The sequence below is a fragment of the Pocillopora verrucosa genome, chromosome 12 (genome assembly GCF_036669915.1).
Source record: "Pocillopora verrucosa isolate sample1 chromosome 12, ASM3666991v2, whole genome shotgun sequence".
Lineage (NCBI taxonomy): Eukaryota > Metazoa > Cnidaria > Anthozoa > Scleractinia > Pocilloporidae > Pocillopora > Pocillopora verrucosa.
The window spans coordinates 20361103-20371685 of record NC_089323.1 but is presented as its reverse complement, the minus strand read 5'-3'; the positions used below and the strand labels follow the sequence as shown (position 1 = coordinate 20371685).

At 36.8% G+C, this 10583-nt stretch overlaps 1 protein-coding gene across 2 annotated transcripts in view; it reads left to right on the top strand.

Annotated features, from left to right (window-relative positions):
- The first annotated feature begins 538 nt into the window (after positions 1 to 538).
- LOC131783396 (tyrosine-protein kinase transmembrane receptor Ror) overlaps positions 539 to 10583 on the top strand; it is a 28488-nt gene continuing 18443 nt past the window's right edge. Inside the window, exon 1 of one of the 2 annotated variants that reach the window (XM_059100135.2) lies at positions 539 to 640. The gene's annotated coding sequence lies outside the window, so the exon portion shown is untranslated. Of the gene's footprint in view, positions 641 to 6958; positions 7229 to 10583 lie in introns of those variants that run through there. The other variant, XM_059100134.2, reaches the window with a different exon arrangement.

Here is a 10583-nt window from a genome sequence, read left to right as displayed (position 1 = left end):
CAAAGGCTGGAATTAATGCTAATTTTTTTGTTTTTTTTATACGTTCCTTCTAAATAAAAAAGTCACGAGGAATTGAATAGTTGTGTTGCACTATTTGACTGAATAAATCCAGAGATGTATTTCCTTAACCAAAGCCTCGTGAGTTGTAAGCCTATGACTGTCATCTTAAATTTTTCCCTCTGATTAACGAGAAAATTTCCCCAGTTCCCACGAAGTGCGGGCTCTCCTAAGTTCCGGTGATGACAAATATGCGATGAAACACTCACGAAATACAACGCTTAATTTCCCAACCAAAGCTATATTCTATCAATTCTATCACTGAAAATGAGGAAAACATTTGCGTTTTAACTCGTTACGACAGATAATACCCTCGTGACATTTTAATAAAAGGTAAGTTTGTGTGAATTGGGTGCGAGATTTTTTGGATTAGCTAAATGTTGTTTGCGTCTAGATAAATGTCTAGATAACGTGTCACCAGCTAATTAAACACTGCAAATTATATGATAGGTATCAGAGATTGCTAAGGGGCGTCATTCGCATATGTTTACGCGCTTCACAGCACTAGAAAAGATCTGTCCTTTCACGAGGGATTGCTTCTTTATCATCTCTCCGTAGCAAAAAGGAATTTTATTTCAGTGGGGTAAGTGCTTCAGTTATGAAATAGATGTTCAAAGGACTCCTACAAAAAAGGGGTGAGTTTCTAAAGAAACTATGGTGCAGCGTCTGTGGGGGGTAATTCAGGGTAATTTGGTTTTCTCTACTGCATTGATAATGTATTGGCCACCGTAAAGAGTTTATAAAGCCGACGTTTTAGGCGTTAGCCCTTCGTCAGAGTGAACAATTTGAAATAGTATGGAAAGTTGCACATGTTTTATCTGCTTTGTATTTTACCTTTGCAAGAAGGTACAAATCGATATTCAATGACCAAGGGCGCATTTGACGTTTATTGCAAATGATCACATGCTTGATTTGTCCGAAATTCTGATTGAAGTTGATATAGTTGAATACGTACATTGTGCGAGCTACAAATGTAAAATCTGCTTCAGAAAACAAACCAACAAGCACAGCTTTGCATGGGCATCATGAAACCAAGAGTATTATGGATTATGGTTTTAAGGCGAAACTGGAGTACTTAAATCTCTGATAATCAAGTATCCACGTAAATAGGGACAAAAAATATATAGAGAAAGAGACTCAAATGAAAGATTGCAGAGAAGCTGTTTGGTGGTCTGTATTGTAATGGAAAGCACATCTATGAAACTGAACTCTCTGCTTTCTCGACCAATGCTAAAAGACTTGAACTGTAATTTGTCTTGCAACACAGCACTAAGGTAATTAAAGGAACTGTAGTTGAGCTTTCAACACCAAAATAACGATCTTAATGAAATGGAATTTTTCGTTTGGTAGTTTATCCTATTTTAGACCTGAAGCCGTGAAAAGCAACGAGCTTTATTGGCTGATCGCATCAGATGACGCCGATGTCTTTCACATGGAATTTTAAGCAAGGATTAGTGTGTCGTGTGCTAATGGTCCTCCTACTGGTGCCAGTTCACAGTTTGAGTGAGAATTTTCCAAAGTTCTTTAGGTAGAATCCTATTTTCAAACGAGCCGGATAAGCTCATTACGGGAATTTTAAACAAAATTACTGCGGTTTTTTTTCTTCTCACGGGGAGGATTTATACTCGATGGCACACGAGAGCTCGCTTCCGAAAGGTGCTGATCTCTCCAAAAATAAACACAGGCTCGAGCTGCCGGTGGCTAATTTGGCTTTATTCGCAGCGAGAACTTCATAAGAATGTGTAATCTGCTGTTTTGAAAGCTTAAGAAGCTATTTTTGAAGTGAGCTTAACAGTCTGCCTTATGTAACACTATCATAGATACACCGAATAAATACCCATTCATGCCTGAAGGCCACTTAGAGGAATCAAACTCTCCTTACGGTTTTTTAACCCCACGAAAAAGTGCACACAAATGGACGAGTTTAAGCACCGTTTTTAAACAATCGTATTTTTTCTTTGCTCTCCAGCTGAAAACGAGTGTCATCGGTTGAGCCAACAATTCAATGCAGTCTTTGTTGCATAAGCATAATTTTCATACTTTTAATAAGAAGCTTATCAAATGGCCTCTTTGCGGTTTTCGAATCTTGTAAACATTTACGCTGTAGCTCTAAATTTAAACCTTGTAGATAAATATAAGTTTCTCATTGTTTCCCTTAATCTGCATACCCACATAAAGGCAATGTTCAGATAATGTCCGTAAAAATTCGGAGAAAAAACGAAAAAACAAAACAAAATGAAAACAAACTTAAATAAAAATAAAGAAATATCTAACAACAACAACGACAAAGATAAGAGTAATTTTTGTTTTAAAGAATTTTACACTGGCAAATACTGGTGACTTATCAATATTTATAAGTTCAAAGCAGGTCCAAATTTCTCTAAGAATGGTTTAAGTGTTAACTCTCGGAATGACTAAAATGCCTCATATCCTCACACCTTTACAATATTTACAAGGAGTTATGAAAATCAAACAAGTTACTCTACTTGAAGGTGTAAGGCAAAATTAAACCATTTCTTTTTAGTATCTTAAATAACCAAGTTTCACCCAAAAATAAATGATAAACACCTGGAGAGGAGCTAGCTTAAAAGATGCGCGAATGCACGAACAAATACCTAGAAAAGAAATGAGGTCAAATCTCTCCTCGCCCCATGATACTGGTTCTGCTGATGCGCAAACTTGTGATGCTCGATAAAATACATCGAACAAATCTTTATTTTGTGAGGTACACTAACGTAATCATCAAGAACATCTCCATCTACCAAGGAGAGCAAAACCTTGGTGAAAAACGACAAACTCTCTTATGGAGTTTTTCAAGGGTACATCATCAGGTATATGTCTTTTTTTATATTATTTTGGAATGAAGTCAAGAAACCATACTCACAAAGGGACACAAGCAAACAAAGCGAATTCGTTAATTCCTGATACATTAAGTATTTACTTACAAAAAATAGCAGTGTAACAAGGCATGTTTGATTGCTGAAAAGCTCCATTATAGAAAAAATTGGAAAAAAAACATTCTGAGATATAACGATCGTATTCGCTCATATCAAATGAACTTGCTAACAGTTATTATTACATTGTTAGCTCCACTCCGGTGAAAGTTTCCTATCACTTTCTTTATTTTCCTTTTTTTTTTTGTGAGTAAATTGTATTCTGCCCCATAATTAGCCTGGCAAATTCCGGCCCTTTATTCAAATGTATATTTGATCTTAAAATTACTCGCGTGTTTGCCATTGCCTCTTGTGAATTTGCCTTTTGCTTAGAGTCATCTCTGACTTTAGTCTGTAAATGATGATAAATGATATGACCTCTTGAGCCTTATGGTCGACAGTGTACCTTTCTTTTAGCGTAAAAAATTTGCCGGGAATCAGGCATTTTCTTGGAGATTGCATGCTCCTTGCTATCTTTGTATGACCGGATGTGACTTTGTAAAGTCTTCATCGATGCGTTTCGGCGTCAAGATAAACGAACGTTCTTAAAAACTTGAATCGATTTCGCCACTAATCCGGTTAAAATTGATAAATAATTGTAATTTTGTTACTTCTGCAATTCTTGAGTTTCAAAACCCTCTCGAACTTCCCTTTGACTTTTCTTCCCTTCCATTCTTTTGAAGTAACAAACGAATCTTCAACCGCAAATACTTTCCTTTGTTCCCCTTGTGTTCCTAGCGTGCGTGCACCCTTAATACCACTATCACTAGACATTGTTCAGTTTGGCTAAATATGAAAGCGCTAAATTTTCTTCTCTCAATTGAATACTAAAAAACTTCCCAGCTTTGTTGAAAGTGCACTACCAAAAATTAGGTCTTGAGCTCTCTCAGAGCATTCGTTTTTTTTTCGTCAATGGTTGACAGCGCATGCGTCGTGAGTGTGCGGATATGCTGCAACTTCATAGTATGATGAATTTTCCTGAGATGTGAATCACTTTTTTTTTAATTTCAAGCTTTTCCGAAGTATCATGGTTTGCTGACACCGTTCAGTAGTTAAACACGTAGCAATCGCTTCTTAAGCCCACTACACTAATTTTAGCATGTCTAAGTGTCTTCGTTCAGTTGCTAATTTAATGTTATGCTCTATACAAATTTTGCGTTCAATTCCACATAACAAATGGGGTGCCTTCGATTGCGCAAAGCACTGCATGTCTTTTGTAATGTATCATTAAGGTTTGTGATCTCTTTTTTTACACGTTTACCAAACAATCATGGAACAATTCCTACTTGACCTACTGATGTGTGTGCAGTGGAACTTGAGATGTTTGTTCTGGAGTTCCAATTGCTGAGCGGAAAGTATTTGAGTACAAACTCTAGATAAAATCAGTAAAAGAACCGCAAAGTTGAAAACACTCTTGTGGCCTGTTATTACTCAGGTTCTAAGTACTGTTATCTGGTTATGAAACAAGTTCATCATTTCTAAGCACCCTCGAGTTTAGAATACATTTAAGTTCACCTCAGGCTATTTCAAGAGGTTGATGCAAAACTTAACATTTTCATAATTCTTTGATAGATGTCAACTATAAGTCACTTATCAGTCTTTAATATCGAAAGAATCATCTTTTCTCTAGCTAACGAAGTTGCCAGTGGCGTTGATTATTAAAATCTGAATATCATTAATTCCGATCTAAATGAAATTGATGTTTTGGTTTTTAGAACGTTATATTTTTGGTACCGGATTTCTATTACATTAAGATTCTGCACTGGCTGTTAAATTGATTGCTTTCATGAATGATCTAAGTTTAGAAAAAGTTCGAGTCTTTGAAATTTCGAGCACTTTCAAATGATTAATGACTCATCAACTATTGAATTAACAGCCATTACGCTCTTTAAGTCCTCTTCGACTTGATCCCATTTATTCACTTTCAATAATGAAAAAAGATCATTGATCCGAGTTGATACACCTCAGAGTACAATACAATTCTTGAGATCATTATCCACTGTCGATGGGCGGACTTACAAAACATATTAAGATACCCCAGCTGTACACGTTGTTAGCGCATGTAAGTTTTGGAACTTTCTTAACATTATGCCGCTTTATAGTACAGTGCTTATGTTTTTTTTCCTCTGGTTTTTACTGGCGATAAAATTTTCCCCAAACGTTGCTTTAAAACTCTCTCTCTTTTTATAATTTAATTACTTATTTTCTTTATCAATCCACTGCGTTTATTTTGTAAAGTCTGTCAGTATTTCCACTCCGTTTTCCACTAGAACTATAGTAGGTTAGTTTCAACCTTTTCACTTATCGCTGTCTCGATGTGAAATGAAAAGTTGTATCTGCTCAGATCTGCGCTTCCAAAGCTGATGCGACAAAACTGTTTCTTAATCATAAGGGGGTAAGTTTCTAAAGAAATTGGGGATGTTACAAGAAAATAGGCTTCGCTCTGATGCTTGAAACGTCAGCTGAGCTTATGAAAATCTTCACAACGGTTGCTAAAAGCCAAATTGTCTTGTTTCTGAGTCAATCAGTTCCACACATTCCGTTTCTCTTCCTCTTGTACCTAAGAGGGAAGAGAAAAAGGTTATTTGGGAGAAGGAGAGGGACCAGATTAGTGCCGTGGTAGGAATCTTGATCCCTGTGAATATAGGGTAATGGGATAGCACGCAGGCCTGTTCCTCTCCCTCCTAACGTCGATATTTCAAGATTTGACTTGATGTTTTATGTAATCAAACCGGTGAGACATACGAAAAAATACGTCAGTGATAAACAGGGTTCCAAGTTACCACGCTTTTGAGAGTCTGCGTCATTAATTTAACCCAAATGTCTAATATTCCAGACGGGATGTGCTAAGCAGACTTCTGCCGGAAACTATGTTAGTAATTCTCAATTCGTCGCATAGTGCGGAATGACATCTTTCCTTCTTGTCTTCATCACTGAGTTTCCGCACCATTGTTACTTGCATTTATATTTCAACAAGAATGTTAAAAACGACTAAGGAAATGTCGATATGTGAACCGAGGGAACATGTGGGAAATTCCTGGCATACGAGCCAAACTACACCAACTTGACTGATGATCGAAGCTCTTCTATCAATGTCTCTCCCCTTTGTTTAGAATTTAGCACAATAACTTAAAAACATTATGGTAGGTTTCTTTTCGGAGTCCAGTCACTTTTCTCAACACTCAAAGCTTTGCAAGAACTGTCGTGGTAATTCCTTTGACCAATTGCTGAACCTCTTTCGTAAGGAATTTTTTGTGACCTTTGGATCTGAGCCCACATTGTTTGCAGCCGTGATCGTAAAGTCAAATCGTGATCTTTCGTCTAATTCTTTGCTCTCGAATCAGGAAAAAAATCTTTCGTCAGTTTGAATAATAAGTTATAAGTTGGTGATTAAGAGTTCACATTCCAGAGGATGAGCCCTCTAGATCAGAATAAAAGAAACACAGCAAACACCTAAAGCGCACAAATGTTAAAGTGATTTGGATTCAATTAACTGATGTAAGTTTATTGTTTATGGCCACTTTCGCCAAAGGCTAACCATACTCAAGCTGTTCACAGCTGTGGCTTTCACAGCATGTCATTATTGATTATTTCCAGCTATTTATCAATTGTACAAGCTCCTATGTTGTTTTGTCAAGCAGTTCGCACGAAACGACATCATGAAGCGATTTTGCGCGAAATGAAGTCCATGTTTCGCGCTCTTCTCGAAGACACGAAACCGAAAACAAGTTATTTTTATAACATTTTTCTCTGGTGCAGCCATGCGTTGTACAAACACTCTCGTAGTTGGTTATAAGCCCTGTTAATGTCAGACACAAATGATTTGATCTAATCTGCCATACACAGTGTCAAGTCTATTAATTAAAGCCAAGAACCACCCACTTCTCGTGATCTGATTGGTACGTGTAGAATTGATTGACAATCACTTTCTAACCTTGGCTGGTACAGTATTGCGGTCGGTTGCTAGATAGTTATTGAGTTCGTGCAGATGTGTGTAATCGTAAAAACGTCCGCGCAAATTGGTTGAGGCTATTGACGGAGCATTGACAGACTGAAAAATATCTGTTTATGCCAGAGGTACTCCACATAATATAAAGTAGACAAGTATTAAGTTTCATAAACCGAGACAAGCACATCACTTTAGAAGAATCATCATCAGAGGGGACTGAGCAATCCAAGCTGTGTTTTTCTGCAAGGGTTCTTTGATATAAAAACAACAGAAGAAAGACTTCATAGAGGTGAGAACCATGGTATTTCACACTTTCGTGATCAATCAGTGATATTGTTCACAGGTAGATAAGCCTGGTATCTTTCGACTTGCGTAAAGCGTGCAGATCATATTGACGAGTATACACCCAAAAAAGTATGGCTAGGACAATTTGAAACGGATCATAATTAAGACATCAGAAGGCTGCATTTTTACCCTGTTCGAACACAGAAAAGCCACCTCAAACCTCTGTTTGTTGGGCAAAAAAGCACACAATTTGGAGGTGTAAAGCGATCTAAAGTCGCGTCTAGATGTTAACATTATTGTTGAACTTTATTATTACAGTATCAATGCGTTGTACAAACACCAGTCACGAACGATACTGAGTATTATTTTCCCGATAAAGAACTAAAGACCTTGTTTAATTGAAGTTTAAAGGATAGAAGTTACTTAAATGCAGATAGCATCTTAAAAATGGATCATCAAGATAATATATCCGCAAACAAATAAACAAATCCCTGATGTTTGATAGATAATCACTTGTCTGAGAAATGACAAATATTTTCTTATACTTGATACTTCTATTCAGCGCGAAACCCTAAATTTACATGTTCATTTCCGTTCGTTCTGTTTGCATGATCACAAGAATGATTGCACTTTCAAAACACTCGGCGATCATCAAAAGAGCAGCATTGTTCGTAAATTAGTTTCTGATATGGTATTCAACAACGGAATTCAACGATCGCTGCCGGCTAAAGTTATTAATCTTCCACCCAAGTTACTGCTCATTGAGGACAATATCTTATGAAATTACTACTTACTCGACCGACCATATTATCGTGCACATATTGCCAGTATAGTTCAACAAAAGAACTATTCAACTGGGATCATTTCTTTTCTTTGCCCTCGGGCTGTGAACGACAGATTAAAGGTACAAATAACTAAATATCTTATGTCGAGCGCGTGATAATTACAGCTATGGTTCAGTGACTATAGCTCACTACCTTGCTTTAAAGATTTCTCTCCACGTTAGTTGCGATTGCATTTAACACTGCAACAAAATGAAAATTGCGCAGTTATAGTCGTTGCAGGATCATGGGTAAATTATTGCCAAAGTTGCCCTCAGTCATCTGATTTCAAGAGCAAAATATCGGATAGAGAATGGCAAATATTAGATAGCTTTCAAGAGTATTTCAACAGTTAAGTGACACCTCCAATCAACGATTTTCCGAAATTTAAAGTTTTTTGGAATTCGATTTATTTATGATCATGTTTTTCAAAAATAGAAAGCCTATACTGTTTTAAAAGTTATTTTAATCTTTAATTGTGTGGCTTCTTCTCCTTTTGAATTGCAATCTCTTCGTTTTAATCTCATGATGGTGGAAAATTACAAACTAAGATTAAGAACGTTTACAACAATGTCCACCACATTGAAAAGGTTTTTTTATAAGAACCAGAGAGTTAGATGACCGAAAAACCCCTTAGGCTAAATTTAATTTTAGAATCTTTTCAACTCCAGCAGAGCTACTGATCATTGCCGGATCATGCACTTAATAAAATCTCCACCTAAAGCTAACAATGCAGTTTTTGAACCTCAATTATCCATGTTTCGTTTCCTTTTCTTGGCTTAAAATAGCAAATAATGTATGTAATGCTCTTATACTATTTCTTGAATTAGGTTGTAACGATAGAACTTTCCATGAGCTATCCGAGGATCAAATCGCACCGAATTTTACAATTTTGTTAAAAATTTTTTAATTAGTTTCGGGCCTTTTCTCGGCTGTTTAAAGCATTAAGAAAAAAAAACTTTCATCCAAGTACGCGTCAATTAATCGTGATTCCATTCTTTTCAATTGTGTTCCCATTCGATTCATTCCACCCCTTCTTAAAATATTCAACTTAAATCCGAAAAGCTTTGTTTGTTACTAATCTGGCCGACGCTTTGATAGAAAACCAGATGAATGGATTCCTGTACAATGGAGCTGTTGACGGTGAAGTGGAGTTGCGCCAGAGCGCATGTCCTACATTCTACTTACACCATTTTTTTTCTTGAGAGTTTTGACATTTTTTCACCTCTAGTTCTCAAGAGAAAATAAAATTCGTGCTCGAGCCAAAGTGTTATACCAAAAGGGGGTCTTAATCGGATCTCGACGAAAAACGATATATTTCCTGTGCCTGAGAGTAAATCAATGATTGGAAGGAAAAATAATAATAATAACAGGCCTTTCCTAAATTAAATAAACAGTTTATGGTCTGAAGGCCTGTGGCATATGATATTTCTAGAGCTCTACTGAATGAAGCAATAAATTCATGGTGTGCAGGACGTTTGTTTAAGCGCCTTGAATGAATAAACAAATTGGATTCAATGTTTTTTCTTTTCAACCTTCTTTGGGTCATTTTGAATGGCAGTTAAAGCAATCGTAAAATATCTCAGTGCAAAATAACCTCACAATGTTTTAGTATCGTTTTTCTCTCCCTCACTCCAGTGTAGCTTACCCTTAAAGGATCTTTATTTCTTCCTTTAAGAGCTGGGCGGGACTAGCTGAAGTTGGTTTCCGTTGTTTAAGCCGGAGCTTCCCCCGTGCGTAGTTTGATTTTGTTTTTTAACCACAGAGAAGCGGTAAGGAAAATCATGCTGAGTTCTCTTTGCTAAGCAACGCGCGCAGTTGTCTCGTTTTGTCTCCACCAAGAATGCTGATTAATTAGTATGGAATTTCCCTTTGACTGTGCTCCGGAAACACTAGTTTCAAATTACCCTTAAGTTGGTTTTCGTTTTTCCGCTTTTCAATACAAATCACAAATCACCTTGTTAGCTTGTTAGATCAGTCCCTCAAATCTCTCGGAAAAGAGCCATTTAAATCTCCCATGGTAGCCTGATAGCTGAGAACATTTTTCATTTCCACACGGCAGGTCAACTACTACCAATTTTTTTCTCACAGTTGGTCCGTTCGTTAGAATAAAAAGGGTTTATTGCCTTCTCGTTACTGTTTGGTGAGTTAAAAAACTATGATCATTAAAAATCCGAGTGGCATAGAGTATATTGATAACGAAGGGGTTGTGTCAAAAGTGATCTACTCTACAAAACACTTCATTCTTGGGAAAGCGACTCTGTCCAGTTGGAGCATAAACTGCGTTCGTAGATAAATGGTCAGGAATTTGACAAGAAGCAGCAAAGAGCGCCTTTAGATCAGGTTCACTTCACTCTAAAGAGGAAAAGAATTATTTCACGGAATCTCGTTAAACTGAGATAAATTTGAACGTCAGAGCAAAGCAAACAATGAAGGTCACCAAATTAAAGGGCTTAAGAAAGGAGGAAATAAGAAAAAAAGCTGACATAAACTGCGTATACCTTGTTAGTGCTAAAACCAGATTATGGAGCTAAATAA